Below are 22,010 nucleotides of genomic sequence, written 5' to 3'. Positions count from 1 at the left end.
TATAATTAAGTCGCGAAAATTTTGAAGTTAATTCAATATACTAACGGTTGGTTTTTCGATTAAAGTACAACCAAAGATAACAAAAATGTACAAATCTGATTTTAAAAATGTACTTAAACGTACTCTTTCTGAATTTTCTTTTTTGAAGATAATTGCAATAATCACTGGTTTCACAAAATGTTGTAGTTTTCTATGTTTATGGGACAGCAGAGCAACAAACGATCATTTCATACGTTCATCTTGGCCAAAAAGAGAAGATCACACAATAGGAAGTCAAAATATCGCGAATAAAGCTCTTATCGAACCATGTCAGATAGTTTTGTCACCTTTGCATATAAAACTTGGCCTAATGAAAAGTTTTGTTAAGGCCGTGCAAAAAACGAAAGCCCTGATTTTAAATACGTTACTGATTTCATTCCCAGCATTACTTTCGGAAAATTAAAGTAGATATACTTGTTGGACAACTAATCAGAAAACTGATGAAGGATGAAAAATTTAATAATGTGTTGAATGAAGAAGAAGAGTTGGAAGCATCAACTTTTTAACCTAAGGTTATTGGCTTCTTGGGTGACGAATGAGATTCACATTATAGAGAAACTTTTTCTTCTTTAATTGAAAATAACAAAGTTCTTGGGGCAATTATGTCTCTAAAAATGCATTTCTTGCACTCTCATCTGGGCTTTTTTCCTTTAAATCTTGATGGAGAAAGTGATATACAAGGTGAAAGGTTTCATCAGGATGGAATGGAAAAATAATATCAAGGATATTGAGATGTAACATGTTGGGAAATAATTATCAGACAATTATAAGAGAAACACATCCTACACACTATAGGAAGTTTGATGAAAGCACACATATACCTCATCATAATATATAAATAGGCTTTCAATAACGCAGTTTCATGTTCGACGTTAAACTTTAATATAAAATACAATATATTAATATTTAATTTGGAAAAAGGCGAAAAACATCTGAAATTTTTATTCGATTTTTATGTTAAGCCACTCAAAATGTTTGTATTAAAACAGTTGTTAACATCAATTAAAAACAAAATTTTTTTTTAACATTTTTGTTGAAGTCCCATCACGTTGAAAATCGAAAAAGTTGGAAGAAGCGTAAAAATTGAAACCCAATGTTCATGGTAGCATAAGCATTGGGTTCCAATTCTTCAAGAGTTGCTGGTTTGCCGGACCACTTCTCGAAATGAAGTTGTTACAAAATTGATGCTTGCATTTGGTTCCATTTGCTTGTACACTGTCATTTGCTTGCACCGTAATGACAGTTCCTTCCTCATTGTGAAAAAAATAAGGACCGATGATGCCACCAGCGTGAAAAGCGGTCCAAACAGTCAATTTTATGGGATGTAATGGTGATTCGTTAACGGTTTGAGGATTATCTTCACTCCATATGCTACAATTTTTCTTATTGACGTACCCATTTAACCAGAAATTAACTTCATCACTGAACACAATTTTTCGATATAAACTTGGCGAACTGATTTAGTTATTTCAAAGTAAATATCCATAATTTGGAAGCGTTATTCTAACGTTAAACGATTCATGATGAATTGCCAAATATAGAAAATATAAAGTTTGAATACTGAACAAAAAAAATGAGAAGATTGGTACAATATTGATTTTCCGAGCACGCTTACTCAACAAGTTATAGTAAAGGCAGCTACTTTGAATAATTCTTTCAACTACGCTATATGTCAATGTAGCTTAGTTCTCAAAATATCGGAACTTAAAGTTAAAAACATTTTCATGAAAGCTTTTCATGAAGGACATATTGATTTTTCGAGTAAAACTATTCTTCAACAAGAATTTGTAAGTGGCGATAGATATTCCAATATTACTTTGGACTGTTCCCATGTAAATATAAACAGCCCGTTTGACTAATTCATGCAGTTTTCTGCAAGGTTGATATAGTACACTGATATAGTCTATTTCGTAAAATCATATTATGCGAATCCTTGAAAGGGTACTGATATTATTTAAGCCACCTTTAATCTTACTATCACGTACCTAATATAATTACTTTATGATAAACACTCCATAGTCAAAGATGTCAAAATAAAATTCCAGTCCTAAATCCTTTGATAACACTTTGATAAAGCTGACTCTTTTGTCAAGCTTAAAGCCGAATGTATAAAAATTCCGTTCCCATCTTCACCACGCAATGAGTTTCTTCTTACATCTTATGGTACAATGCCTAACGAAGTAAAACTTTAGAAAGGATAGATCTCCTGTACACAACAAATTCAAACATTAACGATAGTAGATTCGACCGACTCTATACTATACTATATATAATACGACCATACTTAGCATGACTTTCGCCCAATATATCGATATATTTCGAATATATGAAAGAACAACTAGAGTGTGTATAGCTTCTTTCCATTATTGGAGTACAATAGTACTCTACACTTATTTACACAAAGCAACTACGAGTGATATTTGTGCGTTGGTTATTGTAGATACATACTTTATATGTTTTTGTCTATATATATTTAACATATAATAGGTTGCGATGACTTTAACTACTTGTTACCAAGTAGAAAATAAGCTGCATAAAATAACATGGCAACTATATTAGTTAACAAAGACAATAACAATAGACAAATAATTACTTTGTATTTTACAATAGACATATTAATGTATGTAATATAGTACTTATTTGTCTATTATTTGTCTATACCTATAATTCACGCAAATGTTTGTGGACTTAATTACTTTCGGAGAAGCAAGAAAAACAAAACTAAATTGAAGTCGTAAGTCAAATTTTGAATATTGTTTAATTTTGTTAAATAAAATATGTATATATAACAAAATTCTTTTTTTTTTGTTTTTTGAAATTTATAGTTATGTATAATTAACCGAAATATTCTATTTAAATATTGAAAACGATTTCATAAAACAAAAGTATTATTAAATACATGATGACCTCCATATTGTGGGCAATAGTTTACTTCATTAGAAATAAAAATTATTATTTAATACATTTATTATTCATAGATGTTTTGTATTACACCCATTCAGACTTCTATGATAGCGGACTGTATTAAGTTCGTCCAAATATATTGAAGAAGGAAGAAGGAACAAGAAACCGCATAAACTATACATATAATCTTAATCAAATTGACAGGATTGGCTTTTAATGAATAGATGCCCAAGCGTCACAAATTAATAAAAGCCGTAATTTTTCTTTCAGAGTTGTGAAAAAACAACATTTCTGGTTGAAAAAAGTTAGTATCACTTTTAAAATATGGTAAATGCTTTTTCTGTCATATGTTTTTGGTTGTGTTGTGTATAGTATGAAATATAAAAATTGTGAAATTGAATGACTGGAGTTTTTCAGCATATATCCACTGAACATTCACAATAGACTGATTTTTGAAATAGAGAGCACTAAAACTTAAGACTTAAAATTATTTACTAGTAGAACCTAAGTCTGAAGATTTGTTTTCATGAAATTCTTGTTAATGACATTAAGAAAAAATTAGATGTCCAATATATAATCGAAATACCCGCGCTTCGATACCCCAAATTATTTTTCGCGTATATTAGTGAAAAGCTAGATAACGAGGATCTAGTACTTGCCACAAAAAATAAGAACAATATTATGTTTCACCATATCAAAGTATTAAAAGTCTACGAGTCAAATAAAAATAAAAAACTTTTAATGCGATTGTTGAAATACATAGATGGCTAATTTATGAAAGAACGTCGAATCAACATCAAATGGGATGGATGCGTGGTATATGGAAGTTTAAACGTCATGAGGTGCTATAAGTGCTGGCGCTTTAACCATACAGCGAGTGTATGTAAAGAAGGCGACCATGTTTGTACCAAATGCAGTAAATTGGGGCATTCACATAAGGAGTGCAAAACCAATTTTGTCAAATGCGTTAATTGTGTTAAAACCGAAAAATTGCCTGACCTGCATGAACTTTCCACTGACCCAAACTCTAGGGATGAGACATGTAAGATCTCACAACCCAGAAATAAACTGGAAGCTCAAAACATTATTAAATATGCAGGATGACAAATACCTTATCAATATTTTTTCTTATCATTGTCATTTCTTTCTTTGAATGGTTTTGATTTGTTTAAGCATAACAGAAAACATAGATAAGGTGGCGAAGTAACTATTTTCTATAAGTCACATTTAAAAAGCCAATTAGTGTCTGTCTCCATGGGAACTGAAATTAAGCACATCTGCGTCCTTGTACATATTGGCAACTGTAAGATTTTAGTAACTTTTGCCTATAATAGTAACTTGTGCCCTAACAAAATATTTTTCTGCGATTCCGTTTTTGATTCCCTTCTACCTATTGTCCTTAAGTTTTATTTTCTTGCAGTATTTGGCGATTTCAATATTGATTTTCTGCTAAATTCTGCTAAATCAGGTAAATTAAATGACCTAATGACTAAAGCGGTTTTAAATGTCTTAAATGACTCCATGTCTATTGGGGATGGCAACAATGTACGACCTAATCTACCTAATCTAGATTTAGTTTGTGTCTGACCAAGACCTATTATTTGTAACTTGTATTATAATCCGAATAAAGGTTATACTCCTACACAATTTTCTTTCTGGAACTTCAAGTAAGCTATATTCCGTTAACTGGAATATATCAGTCTATGAAAAATTGGGAGCTTTTAATAACCTATTAATAGACTTTTTACATTGTTTTGTGCCGTATCTTGTCCGTATTTTGGTTCAAGCGTGATATTAAACGAAAAATTAACTACAAAATATGTTATTTGGAAAAAATATCCCACTGAATTCAATTAGATACGATTCAATTAGAATCACTGTTTTAGTACTTCAACATTTCCTAGTGCAAAAGCTTGCAAAAATTATTCCAATTGAAAAAAAGTTGAATGCATCCCTATGTTCTGACTGCCACCCAGCATTTTTTCCTGTCTCTCAAAGATGTATGAGTCTATCATGGTCGAAGCAATTGAAAGTCACCTGGATCGCTTTCAGCTTCTCTCCCCTCTGCAATCTGGGTTTAGAAAAGGTCATAGCTGTACGACTACTATGTTGAAAGTACTTGAGGATGTTCAATTCAGCTGTGACCAAAACTTGATCACACATCTATGTCTACTTGATTTTTCTAAGCCTTTTGATCGTGTTCATCATTCTCTGCTTTGCAAAAAATTTTTCAACATCTTTATATTTTCTTAATTTTGACAATTAATATATTTAAAATAAATTTCAATGGTTTGCCTCAGGTGCCTATTGGGCAATCATTTAAAAAATACAGCACTTCTGTTAAATGTTAAGGTTTCTACCTAAACTCTTTTTTCAAAGCACTCGATAACTTATCTGATGTATTGACTTATGAAAAAAGACTGTATATAAAAAAGTTTATTGAATAGATTTAAAAGTTATTTTCTTAGTAAATAATTTGAATATGATAAGTCTGTCTCTAACTCATTAAGCGCATAATATATTTTAATTTAAAGTAATGTTGTTGTGTTGCATTCGTGGACTTTTCCTCACAAAAATATATTAAGATGACATGATATGCAAATTCTGGGTTTGTTTATTATTGATATAATTAAAGAAGCTACAAGTAAGAACCACATAAACCAATATATAAGCGGAGTTTTAAAAATCAACTAAAATATGAATACACATAATGGAAGTGCCGACAGAGCATTCTCTTCTGTACAAATGGAGCATTAGCGACGTATGTTACTAATTACTGGTATGTGAGATTGTCGGATTCAAAATCAACCTGACCGATTGATAAATCATATTATTTTTACAAAATTTGCCTATGTTATGCCCACCAAGTTCATTAGGTCTCAGACCTAGTCATTGACTTACGTCCTTACAGCTTTTATTTTTCACTTCCTTTACTATCACATGTTATTAAAACATCCACATAAAAAACTGTAAAACTGTGCCTGTAAAAACGAACATATAGCAAAAATTCTTCAAGTACTTAAATCCAAAATCTCAGTAAACCCTGAGCAAGGTAAACAAAAATTGCAGAACTGAAATATCCTTACCGATATACTTAATATAGAATACTAGCATAAAATAATATAATACATAATATACTATAATATGTGTTTTGAAAATGGAATACAGTTGATTTAACAGTTCAATTCAACTCCAGAGGGCAAGTAATATTCAAATCATCCTTTAGAAAGAAATCGGAAGGATGATGAGTTATTTCAGCATATGGGTTGAAATAAAAAAAAAATTCAATATGTCTGTAATAAGTATATTAGTTATTACATATTATACAGATTTTTGAATTTTTATAAATGTGTGTATTAATATTATCTGATACCGACTACTATTAATATAAATGAAATAAACTTTATTTAAAAAGTCAATATTGCTTTCATATTTTATTACTGAAAATAAAGGATTGATGTCAATATGTTATGTTAACAAATTATGTCCAAGAATGAGGACTAACAAAATTTCTCAAAATATTTCATATATTTTAATATATAAAAAATATTAGTAATTATAAAAATTTTTTTACTTATTTCCAAATAATGCTAATTATTAATTTATACCCTATATGAGTATAACATCTGTGGTGCGACGGCTATTAACGTAACAATAAACTGATATTAAATATAAATTTCGTCAATATATACTTAAAGTAATAAAATTTATTTATTGTTTGGTAAGTTATTTATTTATTGACATATTTACGTTATTGAATTTCTATGTAAACATAATTTGTTAACTCCCTAAGGAAGTCCCCTAGCGCTGCTGCTTTAGCAGTCCATCACTAGTCGCATCAAAACTGAAATTTAGAAAAATTTCCTGAAACTAAATTTCCTATTACATGTTACAATACATTAAAATATTAATATACATATATTCATATTACATACATATTATATGTATGTTACATCATACAAATAATAATATATTTAATAATAACTAGTTATTGGCTGTCTCTATTGAATTGTTTTTATTTTAATAAACATTGCAGTTTGCCAATAAACAACTCAATTATTTCAATATAAAAATAATTTTTTATAAAAATATTTAACTCTAATTTATAAGTGAAATTTTTTATTTAAAAAAACATTTTTAATTTTTATGTTAACGATCTAATGTTAAATTAACGACCTAAGCTCAGTAATTATAAGAAACCGTATTTAATATTAATACTTAAAGGTAAAGATAAGAATAATATAGTGGATTAATTCAGGAACTTAAGTACAAAAACCATGTATAAAAATGAAATAGTAATTTGCAACTACAACGATGTCGTTTTGTATACTTTAAGATTTTATTTGTGTGTGCAAAATTGATTAAAGTATGCAGTGGCATATCCTGAAGGATGGAACAGAAATAACTCTTTCCTTTTTAGCAATTTTCTACAGATAATAAACTACAAAAATAAACACTGTCTCAAAAGAAATATTTTTTAGTATATACCCCCTACTTGACACAACCCTGGCTTCGCATCTAATATGTGGTTGTAATTCTTAGTAATCTATATATATTTTCCTTAAAACATCACGAGTCATGCTGTATACCTCTTCACGAAATGCTAAATTTAAAAATAAGCGCTTCAAAGTAATTAATATGCATATAGTGTCATATTTTCCGATGATATGTAAATGGTATAACAATGCAGTTATTTGAATATATTTGGATTAACACCATCTAAAATTGTTCAAATGTTCAAAAAACCACAAACCTATAAGGTTTTCGATCAGTTGAATCATATTACGAACTCTAGAAATATGTTTATTCAATAGATTTCTTCGATGTAGCATAGGACTTCGATAAAGTATGGCATGAAAGTTTGATGTAACAACTAAAATTCGGCTTTCTACTTGAATATAGTACCTTCTTGGAATCATAATCCAGAATCACTGAGAGCAAAACATTAAAGGATTATTTCAATTTTCCAAATGGATCCTGAACTTTCAGTATTCTAGATCCATTGCTTTATCTACTATATACAGGCTTACAACCACTTACAACAACAAATAATGTATAAATTGCTTTTGTTTATAACAGAGCATTCCTCGATGCAGTTGTAGAATAGAACTTAAAATAAAAGATCGAACAATAGGAAACTTAATCAGGACAAATCAACTTTATCAACAGATAAATTTCGTGACAGCACGTCACTATCATGTACGACTACTTCCCCATGCTAACAAATCAAAATACCTAAGTATAGTTCGTGACGCCAAACTGCAATGGAAAAAGTATATATAATACATGCATTGAATATATGATATATTGTATTGAAGTGAGCGTATGTTTGTTTTTTAATTTCCTCTTTATATTGATGTGGCGATGTATCTCAGAATTTAAAATGTACTGTTGTTGTTTTATCATACCTTGAGGAACTTTGTTTTTAAAGTTTTGAATTATATTTAAGGTCTGGTTGACTGGTATTAGTCTGATTATATAGGAAAATTTCACTATGTATGCACAGTTTAAGTTCCTCCTAATCAGGTAATCAATTTTAAACAATTTAAGATTTAATAGACGACAGTAATGTAAGGCCTCCCATTATCTTCTTGGTTCTTGGTTCACTTTAAATTGAAGAACTCATTATTTACCTTTTATTGACGTTATATAAATAACTAATATTGAATTGCTCGTTAGGTAACTGAATGTCATTGTAGTTATATTATACAACTTATATACCATTTCTAAAAGTTTGTACATCACAAAGTTGGAAATAAAAAATAATACTGTATTTTAATAAAAGAAATTAGAAAATTTATTAAGTTTTACCTACCGAAATTGCTAACATAATTTACTTTTTGCTACCAAAAAGGTTAAACTGTTATTTCAATAGGTTGCTCTTTTTTAAGGTATCAACTTTCCCAGAGGTTTTTTTTATAGGTTTTATAGGTAATTTATTGAACAATACAAGAAATATAATGAGTTTTCTACTTCCAAATGGATTTAGAATTGTTTAGTTTTAGTCCACATTGTTGGTTTTTTACGGAAGAAGAAAGTAGAATAGATTTTCAGGTATTGTTTGGTATATAAATATCTAGAGAATACCTGTTGTAGATTTTTACATGCAACCTCAACTGCAATAGAGTTGTCATCCTAGTCACTATGTCCTGGTATTCAGATGATAGATAGGTTTTTGATATGACACAAGATAAGACAACTTAGAATAACCAAAATATTATTTAGTAAGTATGAAAAATACGCCATGGTTCATAAAATTTCGTTCTCACAATCTTTATGTTGAAATTGCACCAACTTAAAAGAGGTTAGTAAAGCTGGCTAAGATAAAATAAAGATATAAAAGTCGAAAAACCTAGACTTAATTTCAACACTAGACGTCGTATCAATATTGTCATGTTTGCCTCTCTTCGCAAACATAAAGATAATGATAAATTTTTAGAAAAATCGTCACGGGTGATGTATAATAGATTGTCTACAGATCATAGAGACCACAAAGTGGAAAAGATAAGACAAGATAAAATAAGAAAAGATAAAAGATGAGATTTATCAAAACAAGGAGATACTTTCTATTTAGTGAGATTAAATTTTTGTCAGCTTCTACTGACAATAACAACATAAATTCTGAAAAACTGAAAATAAACTGGAAAAATTTAATTATGCTCAAACGCTCAGACCTCCAATAATCGTCATAGCACGCTTTAACAGTTTGTTTGGAATTATTTCCCCACACACCATATTCTTAAGATCTAGTGCGTGTGATTGGCCCATATTAATTCGCTATAAAATTAGATTTAGAAAAAATTAGATCTAGATTTAGATAACCTTCACTTCAAATGGAAACGTCAAAATGATTTGAATTATTTTTTTACCAGGAGCTTTATGAATAAAGAGTTATGCTATTAAAAAGAATGGGTAATATATTATATTTTAATATAAAAAACAAACAAAATTAATTTCCGTATACCTTCTCGGTTAAAAGTTCAGAAAATATTGTGTATACATATATTATGGAACTTTTGGTGTTGGAGACTAAGTTGGTTCCATGAGTTTCTTTATTCGAAAATTTTGTAATTTAAATGACACAAAACTAACGTTCAGTAACTAGTGTTTTGGAATAAAATTTAAATTTTTAATATTATTGTTTGGCGTCTTTCTTTGCTATAGAATTACATTGATTAATTTCAGTTCTGAAGAAAGAACAGTATCTATACAATAACTTTCTACTAAATTATAGATACTAATATAATAGATAGATAATAGATACAAAAATTGATTGTGAATTGTCATGATCCAATAATGCTGATCAGCAATTACACATTTTAAGACTTAAATGTCAAAGGAAATGTATATTACTATTTCATTGTTGTATTGTAATACAAGTTTAATTATTGCTACAAGACTTTTAATAACATATTAGTCTTATCCTGGATTCACACGAGAGTTTTGTTTCTAATTTTAACTATCATTTGTGTAATTTTAATTAAGTATATTAAGTATTAAGTACATGTCTTATAAGTTATCTTTTCATTTTAAAGAAATTACCAGTATCGTGTCTCCCACTTCCCAAAAATGGAGTGAAACTATCTTTAAATACTGTATAAAGTTTATATTACAATTGTTGTATTAGATTTTATTCACTGCCTGTATAGTCTTTCTTTAAGTCTTTATTTATAGATCTATATAAGTTAATTTTCTCTTCGAAGATGTGTTTAGTAAGTTAAAGTCTCTAAAGTGATTTTCGATATTTTTATCGAAATAACCGTGATGATCTTTGAATGAAAAATGAAAAAAAAACTAAAAATCATAGGAATTAATCACTTGTTTCTTTCAAAATCTATTGTATTAATTACTATTAATTATTACAGCTAGAGCCATATTTTATGTGAACAGTGAATTTTATTTCATTTAACAGAAAAAACTGTTTTATTTACCCATTTGAGAAACAAAAATTGCTTTCTTTACACAGAAGCTCTTGGTTTTTAACAAAAAAATTATTATATTTAATATCATTTAATGTACTTACTTTGTAAAATGTAATAATGATTTATTATATATTTATATCAAATAGTTGAGCTATTTTGAGTAAACTGAATCAATTACAAGCAAAGATGCTTGCGAGGAAGGTTTAAATTGAACTATCCCCCCAGATCTATGAACTAAAAAGTACCTATACTTATATATGAGGGACACGGTCCGTGAATTATTTAACCATATTTTGCAAAAACCAAAGAATGTTCAAAATATTTTTTGGATCCTCTTATTATACTCTTAGCATACGCAGGAAAGACAATATTGACGAATAAATATTCTTTTACCACATGTAGAGATTTTTATGGTGCGATAAAATCTGTGAATCGCCACAACTACTTGGGGCATATAAACTAATTGTTGAGAATCACCGAAAGAGATTTTTGGGGAACATGTCAATTTGGCATTCGAATACAACAAAAATTTCCAGTAAAGAATGCAGTAGATTGGATTGCTAATAGGTAAAACCTTTTGTTCCATGGAAAAACAGGTATATTATAAAGAATTAACATTTTTACAGATGTCAAACCATGTAAGATTTGGTCTAGTTAACAAAATATTAAAAATATCAGTAACAACTATGACAAATGAGCACTCTTCGGAGCTTAAAAAATGATTTGAAGTATAAAAAGAAGCCAATAGATTTACACTTTTTAATACCCACAAAGAAATTTTTATGACCCGAAAGGAAATCACAGCAGAGTTCACGAAACAACCGTGGCAATTACTGTTCTAAAACATTAAACTTTATAATAATGTATACTTGAGAAATAAGAGAGTTGCTTGCATTTTATACTAAAAGCTAGGACTGCAGAATTTAATGAAAAAAATTGCTTTGCAGATTCTAAATAATTCTTTCGATCACTTCTAAGCTATGGCCATACTGAGAAATAAGATATTTATAACTTTTAGCTTAGTGTTAAACCATATAATTCAACTATATAATATAAACTATGTATTTATAACTTTATCATTTTAAAGGTAGATATAAAAAATTTTATACTATCTTATGTGCTATATTAAAATCATCGATAAAATGATAACAGATATAAATTCTTCACTGATTTTTAATGTTTTTAATAAAATTAGTAACATCATGACTATTATAACAGGGTATACCGATGGTGATGAAAATGAAGAGGTTAAAGAATTTATGAACGAATTTGGATCATATATTGATATTTTATTTTTAACTGTAATTATAGTGAAACAGAAGAACAAAAATCAAATATACAATTATGATCTTCAATTAAAAATTTGCCGTATATCTTTCAAAATTATAAAATAAAATTCGTAAATGGTTTGAATTACTAGTGAATATTATTAATATAAAAAATGTCTTTGAATTGAGTAATAGTACCTTCACACCATCAGAAAATATTTAGTTTTTACTCTTATTTTTCATATAAAATTCATACAATTTCCATAGAAAATCGTTGTTAGAATGTGCTAATGAAGTTAGATAATTGCAAGTGTAAACACAGCTTAATATTATCAATTCCTCATTTACTCTATTAAGTATCATTGCAAAAAATTTAATCAATGTACGTAGCTACGTATAGATGGGATATGATATATATATTGATATCTTATTTTTAATCACTTAAAACTTAAATATTTTCAATTAAATATTATATTCAAAATCTTAACTTCCACAAAACTAAACTACTATTTTTATCCACTCAAGGGGAAAAAATTGTAAAATAGCCGGTTTATTATTATAGTTAATATATGTAAACTGTTGTCATCAAATTAGCACAATTCAGTATTTTATAGTAAGTTTATTCCATGAATGAAAAATAATCGCTTTTTCACAATTTTAATTTACATATCATTTTGAATTTTTTTAAACGTGAAACGTGAACAGTGAACCTCATTCAGTTACCCCCGCCGAGCTGAGCAAATCCCACATGTGCGAAAATCGGAAGTGCAACAATAAATGTGACAAGGGAAAATAAAAAACGCAAAACGCAAAACATAGTAAAGGCAAAAAATGAGCGAGTTTTGACGTTTTGGAATGTTAAGTTTCATTCTTAAATATGTGAACAATCAAGGCTGTGATTTCTTAGGAACTCTTTTAATGAAAACAAAACATTCCCACCTTCAACCAAACATACGCACCGCCACAAAACTCACCACACACACGATGTGAGAGCGCAACCGAAGTGAGCACAAAGCGGGCTAAAGCGGATGTGGCAACGAAAGAGAAACACACCCTGTGGGTGGCCAACTCACATGCCAAACGACGTACGTACGGGGTTGTTTCTATATTTTCGAATGAGTTCAGTTCTGTTGGTCTTTTAGTGTCAGAAAGCACCACAAACTCAGTAAGCAACATATTGCGGTCCACACAGTCAAATATATATATATATATACTTTAAATAAATATTTGAATATTATTTATTTATTTACATTCGCATTTTACTCTATGCATAAAAATATTGCTGAATTGAACTTTGAACTTGCTCGGGTTAAACTGTCAGCAGTTCTAACTTAGCTGACGAAGAAGACTGGCCAGAGTCATTAAATGTCACATTAGTGAAGAGTTAAGAGGCAGAACTGAATGGACGAACCACACATAATTGCCTATGCATAGCTAAAATGGAAATTCTGATTCGATTTGAAAGACAAACTCATTTCATTTTGATTAAAGTCAATTTGATTAAACTTCCTTCGTTCGTATCATTTAACGATACCTTGACGCAGCTGTTTCGGTATTTGATATTTTATTTCCTACGTGCCTTCAGCGGAACTGGTGTCGTTTTTTAACACCAACGCACATAGGCACATAAATCGCAGGCATTGCCTTTCAATTAAATTGAATGCGTTCGTTCCCTACATTTTAATTCATTCACTTCACTTAAAAGCCACAACTGCAGTGCACACTTTCACGGAACACGAAATGTGGAATACGGACTACGGACTACGGAATAATGTTTCCCATTCGCATGACTCGCGCATATCCGCCGCCATGTTCAATTCATGGCTGTGCTATCATTGTGCGTTATATGTGCACGTTTGTGTACAGGGACGGCATAAACACACAAGTTTATGTGTGTATATGTATGTGTGTATGTATGTATATGTAATGTTGTCTGTGTTGGTCCGTTTTTAGTGTTGAAAGTTGTGAGCTGTGCTATGTGCTTTGTGCTATGCTATGCTGTGTTGTGCTGTGCTGTGTTCGTTTCTTTCGTTTCGTTCGTGTCTTTCTTCAACATTGAGGTTTGGTTGAAAATCGATATGTAATTTATATATATGTACTCGCACCTATTCTGTAGTCAAAATTGCCTTGGAGAAAACATTTTTTCCTTCCTGCTTAATTATTGCTAAAAGATCCACAAAACACAAAACACAAAACACAATTTCACTTCACTTCCAATAAAATTTTCACAGATTTCTGTGTACTTCGCGTCTCAATTTATTTTCCATGCACTTCTAATTGATTCCGAATGCAGACATATTTCACTTTTCCGCAACAGAACTTATAACATTTTCACTTCATTTTCACACTTCCGCATTGCAATTTTCTTTTCGCTTTTACGCAACGAAATCACTAATTGCCATTCTTCAATTTTTCTTTAACGATTCGAAACGATTTTTCAATATTTTCACGTTTTTCTGACTCAAATCGAAAGAAAACTAATTTTCTTTTTTTTTGATAATTTTCTCAGTGAGCCACCGTTCCGACCGTGTTTCGGTTGCGTCCGAGCCAAGTGCAATATTCGACAAATGTGGTAGAACTAAAATTGAAAATTGCCTCTGTGTAGCTGCTAAAGGACTTTAGCTTTGACATTACAAGCTCAGTGGAGGGTTTTTGTTTTACGTCAAAATCGCTTAAGTGTATTGGTGTAGTGGCACTCTCAGAACATTACGCGTTCTTCGTCCCCTTTGCACCCCACTCTTAGCCAACTTTTAAATGCACATATGATTTCGTGGAAGTGTGGTGAGTTTCCTTAAGCGGGTTTTTTAATTACTGAAATTTTTTAAAATTTGGGAGAAAAAAATTGCTTTTAAAGAATAAGAAAATATATTGAAAAATTTTATATATATAATTATAATTAATTAAAAAAATTAAATCAAACAAAAATAATTTATAAAATACTTTAACATTTATTTTCTTAATGCCACTAAAGTCATTTAATTCAAAACTGCAGGCTTTAAGTTTATAAACTTTTTGCAGTGTAAACATGCGCAGTACAATAAACTGCTCAAATACCGGGTGTCTAAACAAAACTACAGAAATTTATTTCAAATTAAATAAAATATTAGGTTGTCTACACAGCTATTTCGAATATTACTAAATTTTAATAATCAGTAGTATTTCACACGATCTACTAACCAAATATACGTTGGTTTTCTACGGTAACATGTAATGTTACCTACGGTAATGGTTCTACAATAATTTTAATAGGTTCACTATTTGTCGATTGTAGTCCAAAAATTAAACTCGGTCTAATAAACCTTCAAAGATTTACAAAAAAGATTTATGATTTATGAAACTGCTGTTTAAAAATTTGTTTAATCAAAAATATAAATTTATTTAATTAAAAATAAAAATTAAATTAATAAAACATAAAAATTTTAAATAAGTTTTTATTTCATTTTTATTTTTAAAAATAAAAATTAATTTAATTAAAATTATATGTAGAAATAATTTCTTCACTATAAAATCTTTTTACTAATATTGAAAAATTTATCATTGCGAAATTAAAATATTTAGATCTATTTATAATACAATGTAGAAATTTATTAATTAAAAATTATTAATTAAATATAAATAATAATAATAAAAAATTAATTATCATATATAAAGTGTTATATAACCACAATTCGGGCTCTATGATATAGGAGGTATAAGCTGCCTACATCTATTTCCATATTTAGATACTCATATTTACTTTATTTGTCCAAATTGTGCTCGAAATGTTGTCTATCTATTGTAGGTTTTGGTCATCCTTATTTTCTTTAACACCTTTATTTTCTTTGACACCCATCGAAATATTTCGGTGATGTTTTCAGAGTCCGAGTTTTTGGACTCTGAAAATTATCATTCAGATTTATTAGAACTGTAATAATTTTCTAGTAATATTCATAATAAATATATGATGAAATATATGATTTAAAATATATTTTCAAAGATTATACACAGACATTTTTTTTTCATTTTTAATGTTATAAGTTAGATTGCACTTCTTTGATTTTTGTTTTTATTTTTTTTTTTTTTTTAAATTAGAGTTTTTAGTGCAGTTACCTAGCATTTTGGGGGTTTTTTTGTTAAAATAATATTACATATTCTGCATTCGATTCGCCACCTATCTAAGTTGGATTGAAGAAGAATTTTACATAAAAATGTAACACCTATATCAACTTTACAAATTGCTAAGACTAGATATTATATCGGCCAAATTCGATTTCTAAGTTTTATTGTTTAATTCTAATTAAATATAACTTTTTATGTTTGCTTAAGAACCTAAACTGATGCACTTTGTTTTATTATAAATACAAATTGGTTGACTACCAATCAAAATAAAAATGTTATATAAAACTTAAATACGAAAATTTTAAATAATAACTATAATGATAATGTCGTAATAATCCACAACAAAAATTGTAGTTTTTTATTTGTTCATATTGTATTTTAATAATGGAGCCTTTTTAATAATATTTTACAATAAAAGTCATAAACTGAAGCCAATGAAGTTTACAATGAATATCAAACTGTTTTGAGGGATTCGCCTAAAAGTAGGCAGATCATTTTTTTGAAATTTATTCACCGTATTTTTCAAATATATAAAAAAAATATAATATAAAGTTCAAGATTGCACTAACAAAGCTATATAAATAAACTCTTGGGCCGTGTGTGAGTTCGAGTAAATTGATGGTAAATTTAGGAAAATAGGTAATTATGTCGGTATGGCAGCAAATGTTGGTATTTACCAGAATTTCGAGTAGGGTAAATTAGATAAAAATTAGGTGAATTAGGTGTTACCATTGTAAAAATTTTTAAGATGTTTATTAAATAAACTTGAAAACTTTTAACCAAAAATAAAAAATAAGTGCAATAATTAAATAAATAAATATTTACTTAAGAGCAGTGTGAAAAATCCCTAGAAAATTTCAATTTACTTTACCTCAATTAAAACGAACTCGCACACATTCCTTAATCGTTTAAAAATAAAAATTCTTTACTAAATTTAAAATTCTAAATTTTTAATTTTTTTGATTTTTTAACTGAATTAATTGAATATTTATAATTTATATTTTGAAAGAACCTGTCATATAGAAGCTGTCAACAATTTAATATTAAAACTATTCACTTTTACTGCTTATTTTATGTATTTATTTTAATCTTATAATTATTATAGTATGACATCATAATAAAAAATAACTTTGCATATTAATTATATTAATTTATTTCATATTAAGATTTTGTAGTGTACAAAAATTCGTTAACATATTGTTACTAATTTTTGTTTATTATGACATGTTTTTCATTTTTAAAAACTAGATTTAGAACTTAGAATGAATATTCGTCTCTGTTTCTACCAGCAAAACGTAGCTGATTAAAGGATTTGACACTGTTCGGTTGACACTGTTCTCCGCCAAACGGATCTCGGACGAGCTCGTTTCCTTACTTCATGCGGATTCCATTCCATAACTGTGTGCGCAATTGCTTCTGTCGGCTTTTACAGTGTGTGGCCGAGCCATTTATATTTCCATTTCTGAATTTCCTTCTCTATTGACTTTTGTTTGGCGAGCCAGCATATTTCTTCATTGGAGACTCTTGCAGTCCGCCATATGTTCAAAATACGTTGTAAGCTCCTATTAATGAAGGTTTGTAACTTCTGAGCTGACGCCCTCGTTAGCGACCATGTTTCGTATCCATATAATGTCAATTTTACGCAGACGTGGAATATTCTGATTTTATTTTCGACGCTCACATAGTTGACTTTCAAGACTTTATTAAGTGATGCGAAAGAGCCTTTTACCTTTTCCACTCCACTGTCGACTGCTTCCCAGATATTCGAGTTCCTGCATATCTTCAATGTTATGGTCGTTCAAAGGAATGGTCGATTGATTGCTTGCTTTCACCCTCTTTGTTTTTGTCCTTGAGACGTTGATTTTTAGGCCGACTTTAACTGACTGTTCGCATACGTTACTAACGAGAGTTTGCATATCGGTGTGTCTGTTTGCTTACAATACTATATCGTCAGCATACTCAAGATGACCAAGCTTTTGGTTTAGTCTCCAGCCAATTCCGATTGGGCTTTTTTCCACTACTTCGAGAACGACATTTAATACTGTGATAAACACTAATGGTGAGAGGGCACTATTGCAATAAAATTACCATAATTTTAATAAAATAAAATTTATTTAAAATTAATTAAATTAGTTAATGCCTTGATTAAGCAATGTAATGAGAGTATCGAATATCAAGTTTCAACTTGGCCTAAAATAAATTAAGATACTTTTTTATTATTAAGTTTCTTTAACACTCAATTTATTCGATAAAGGATTAATTAAAAAATTGTTTGTACATTTAACTTTACTTTATTTTTCATATGCATTTTGGCTCACTAAATTTAAAAATCATATTAATAATTTTTTATAGTTAGACTTTCAAGATATAAGGCTTTAAAATTTTTGTTTGGTTTTTGGTTTTTTTTTGAACGTAGCTTTATATGTTGCCCCATATCTGGAGTTAAAAGCGTCCAATTGAGTCTATCAGGATATTAAATGAAAGATAATGTAATCTTCAATAGTCACTCTCTTCATATATTGTTTTCCAATGGATTTCGCATATTATAGACACTTTAAACAATGTAGAACCGCAATTATATAAAATGTATCATTAACGATAAATAAATATAATATAATAAATTACTATTACTAAGTAATAAATAAAAATTAAAATTATGTGCATTTTATTCTTTGCATTTAAATTTTTTTTTAAATTACGTATTGTGAAATTCATAGATGATGTCTGATGAAAGCAGTTTGTAGTAAATTAAGTTTATAATTTTTGGTATATAAAACGTGATCATGAATGAATGAGTATTTTGCGTATTTATTTGTACACGAACTAAAATTTATAAACAATTTATTTAATTGTTACTGAAATGTATCCAATTTCCCAACAAAAAAATTTATTATTTATTCCATTTCCTTTCTTTGATTGCATTGCGTGGGAAATGCTCGATCGAGTCGTAATTTTCAAACAGAAAAACTAAAACGAAAATTATTTTCATTCATTTATTTTTTAATTTTATTTTTATTTTATTTTATTATTTTATTCCCATTTTATTTCCAATTTATTGGAAACATTTGTTAAAAAAGATTAGAATTCAGTTCCGAAGAATCGGAAATAATCTCTATTCATAAACATTTTAAAGAATGTGTAGGGTTTTAGGGGTTTAAAAAACCTATTAAGTTCGGGTGCACAAATGTCAAAAGCGGCGTAAACTAATAGAGCTTCTTTGCGGAATTAATGTTTTTATAGATCTGCAGTATTTGAAATTAAAGATGATTTGAATATTTTATCAAAAAATTTCGGGGAGTTGGGTAGTCCCTATTAATTTTTTGTAGCAATTAACTACATTTACCGTTTGAGTTATTAACTACATTCTTCATAGTGAAATCAAGGCCCTCAATCTGTAGACGAGTGTGCAGAAACCTATAAACAGAAGAAATTAGAAATAGCTCAGATAATATTGAAGGGAGAAGAACATAGAAATCCAATAGAAGTTGTTCTACGAAAACTTCGTAAAACGCTGGAATATTTTGCCTCGAATATTCCGTCTAGAATATCTAATATATAGTACAAAAAAAAAAAACTCAGAAAGGACAAAGCATGAACCCTTTTCAGCTAAAAAATTCATAGACAAATATTCCAAATGCTGTTCTGGCTAATATATAACGTAGAAATGCTTTATTTTGTTCTCATTTTCAAAACAAAATAGACTAGTCGACTCTCTGAAGAGAACTGCCGTAGCTATATATGTCTATCTGTATTGTGGCATGTGATGATCTCGATCAGAGTTTCTTACACTTACACACCGTTCTATGTAATTTAGGTTAGCACAAACACAGACTTACTTACACTCAGAATCATGTTAACATTTGTATAAGGTAGTTAAATCTTCATAATATTCCATTAATACAAAGTGTACTAAGCTTAAACTAATTGAACTGAACCTTAGCTTGGATATTGTTTGTGAATATCCACTACATTTCTATGAATTTTCCGCCAATACTTAAAAAAAACAAAAAAGTGCAATTGACTCAAAAGTAAGCTCTCATGAAAACTATAGTTTTCATTCTAGTTGTAATATCTATTTTACTGCTTGGGAAATATGTAAAGACTTATATTTTAAAAGTCATTAAACAAAAAAGTAAATAATTAACTCTTTTAGATATTATTATTTGCAAATCAATTTTTAAAAATAAAAATAATGATACTAATCAGTATTCTTTTATTCTAAGTTTTATTACATAAAAACCCAGAAAAAGATTAATCGCTAATCGCGTGTAACAATGATTATCGTTGAGAGTGCAAATAATTTTGACATGAAAAGAAGAATTTGAAAACATTGTCATTCTTTAAGCCTATCCACATCCAGGTTTATCAATGCGTACGACTAGTTCTGCTATACCTAACCACGTACCCAAATTATGAAACCTGTTGGATTAAGCCGATTTTCTAAAGTAATTGAGAAACTTCCGATCTTCCTTTTACTTTACCTATCTCTGAACAGACTTAAGTAAATGTTTGTTATAGTCATAAAAAAATTACTTACCTATGTAATAGGCGTCTTGGTAATGATAGTTACTAAAGTTCTTCAGCACTTTCCTTGAATTGTTTTGAAATGAAAAAGGAGAAGGAAGAAGAAAGAAAGAAAGGTGTGGTGCCGTGGTGTATTTCAGTGGCTTGTAAAACTCGTTAGAAAGTTGATAAATGAAACAATTAAAACGAAATAAGTAGTTGAAACAGAGAATGTATTATTAAATATACAAATACTAAATAAGTAAAAATATGCTGCCCGCCTCACCCACTCTCTTCATCTACAAATACTTTTCCCACTAAATTAGTTCGATCGTGCTTTTCTGGATATGATGAATTAAGCTTACTTAAGCTTATTTACTCCCCTTTCTGCCTTTTATTACTGGAACGGAGATTGAAATGCTAAACGCGTATGTAATCCTTGATATATTCACTTCTAATAGATGATTTTAGTGAATTTAGTGAATTTCAGTTTACTTTAAGAGAGCAACCCGGAAGGTAGGCGAAGAAAACCATAAAAATTTTGCTGTAAATTATTTGTGTTCACCTGAAACACAATATATATATATATATATATATATCGGTTACACCGATTATTTCATGAATTGTTTTCCAACACTAAGCTGAGCATTTGTAAGAATATTTAATTTATTTAATTAAATATGACATATTGTGAAATCTGTTCTTCCAGAGGATTACAGAGGATATTGAACATTTGCACCAGAAATGTTCTGATGGAGTTGCACAAGTCATTTGTGCATTGATTTGGTTTGACTGCTTTTTTTTATGCTAAATAGAGTCCATTTTTGTACTTCTCGAAAGATGTATATTGCATTTTGAAGATGTTTGAATATTATCTGAATACTATATATATATAAAGAAGTAATAATGTAATTTTAAATTTCTTAAAATTATTTCCAGATGATGTATTATAATGCTATTAAATAATTGTGTCTCCAAGGTCAAAAAGACCTTACTATGCTATTGTCATAAATCTAAATTTAGCACATGCCCATGGAAATGAGTCCAATGCGTGTTAGCCAAATTGAGTGGGCTCGGAGGGCAAAAGTTACAAATGATAACCACAGATTAAGAGATTATAAAGAATATTTATAAAATAATTAATATATAATTAAAAACTAAATAAATATCGGTAAATTCGTAATAATAACAAACTTTTTTCATACCAACTTGGCTTGCCTAGTATTTGCTTTTCTGGCTCAGCTGGATCAGATCGTGTATTAGGTCTCCTTGTTAG

The 22,010-nt window shown here is 29.0% G+C and overlaps 1 protein-coding gene across 1 annotated transcript in view; it reads right to left on the bottom strand.

Annotated features, from left to right (window-relative positions):
• LOC119670610 (serine/threonine-protein kinase BRSK1) overlaps nt 1-14,684 on the bottom strand; it is a 41,068-nt gene extending 26,384 nt beyond the window's left edge. Inside the window, exon 1 of the mRNA XM_038080939.1 lies at nt 14,239-14,684. The gene's annotated coding sequence lies outside the window, so the exon portion shown is untranslated. The remainder of the gene's footprint in view (nt 1-14,238) is intronic.
• Nucleotides 14,685-22,010: the final 7,326 nt, after the last annotated feature.

This window comes from Teleopsis dalmanni, chromosome 1 (genome assembly GCF_002237135.1).
Source record: "Teleopsis dalmanni isolate 2A chromosome 1, ASM223713v2, whole genome shotgun sequence".
Classification (NCBI taxonomy): domain Eukaryota; kingdom Metazoa; phylum Arthropoda; class Insecta; order Diptera; family Diopsidae; genus Teleopsis; species Teleopsis dalmanni.
This window is presented reverse-complemented; position numbering and strand designations above follow the sequence as displayed.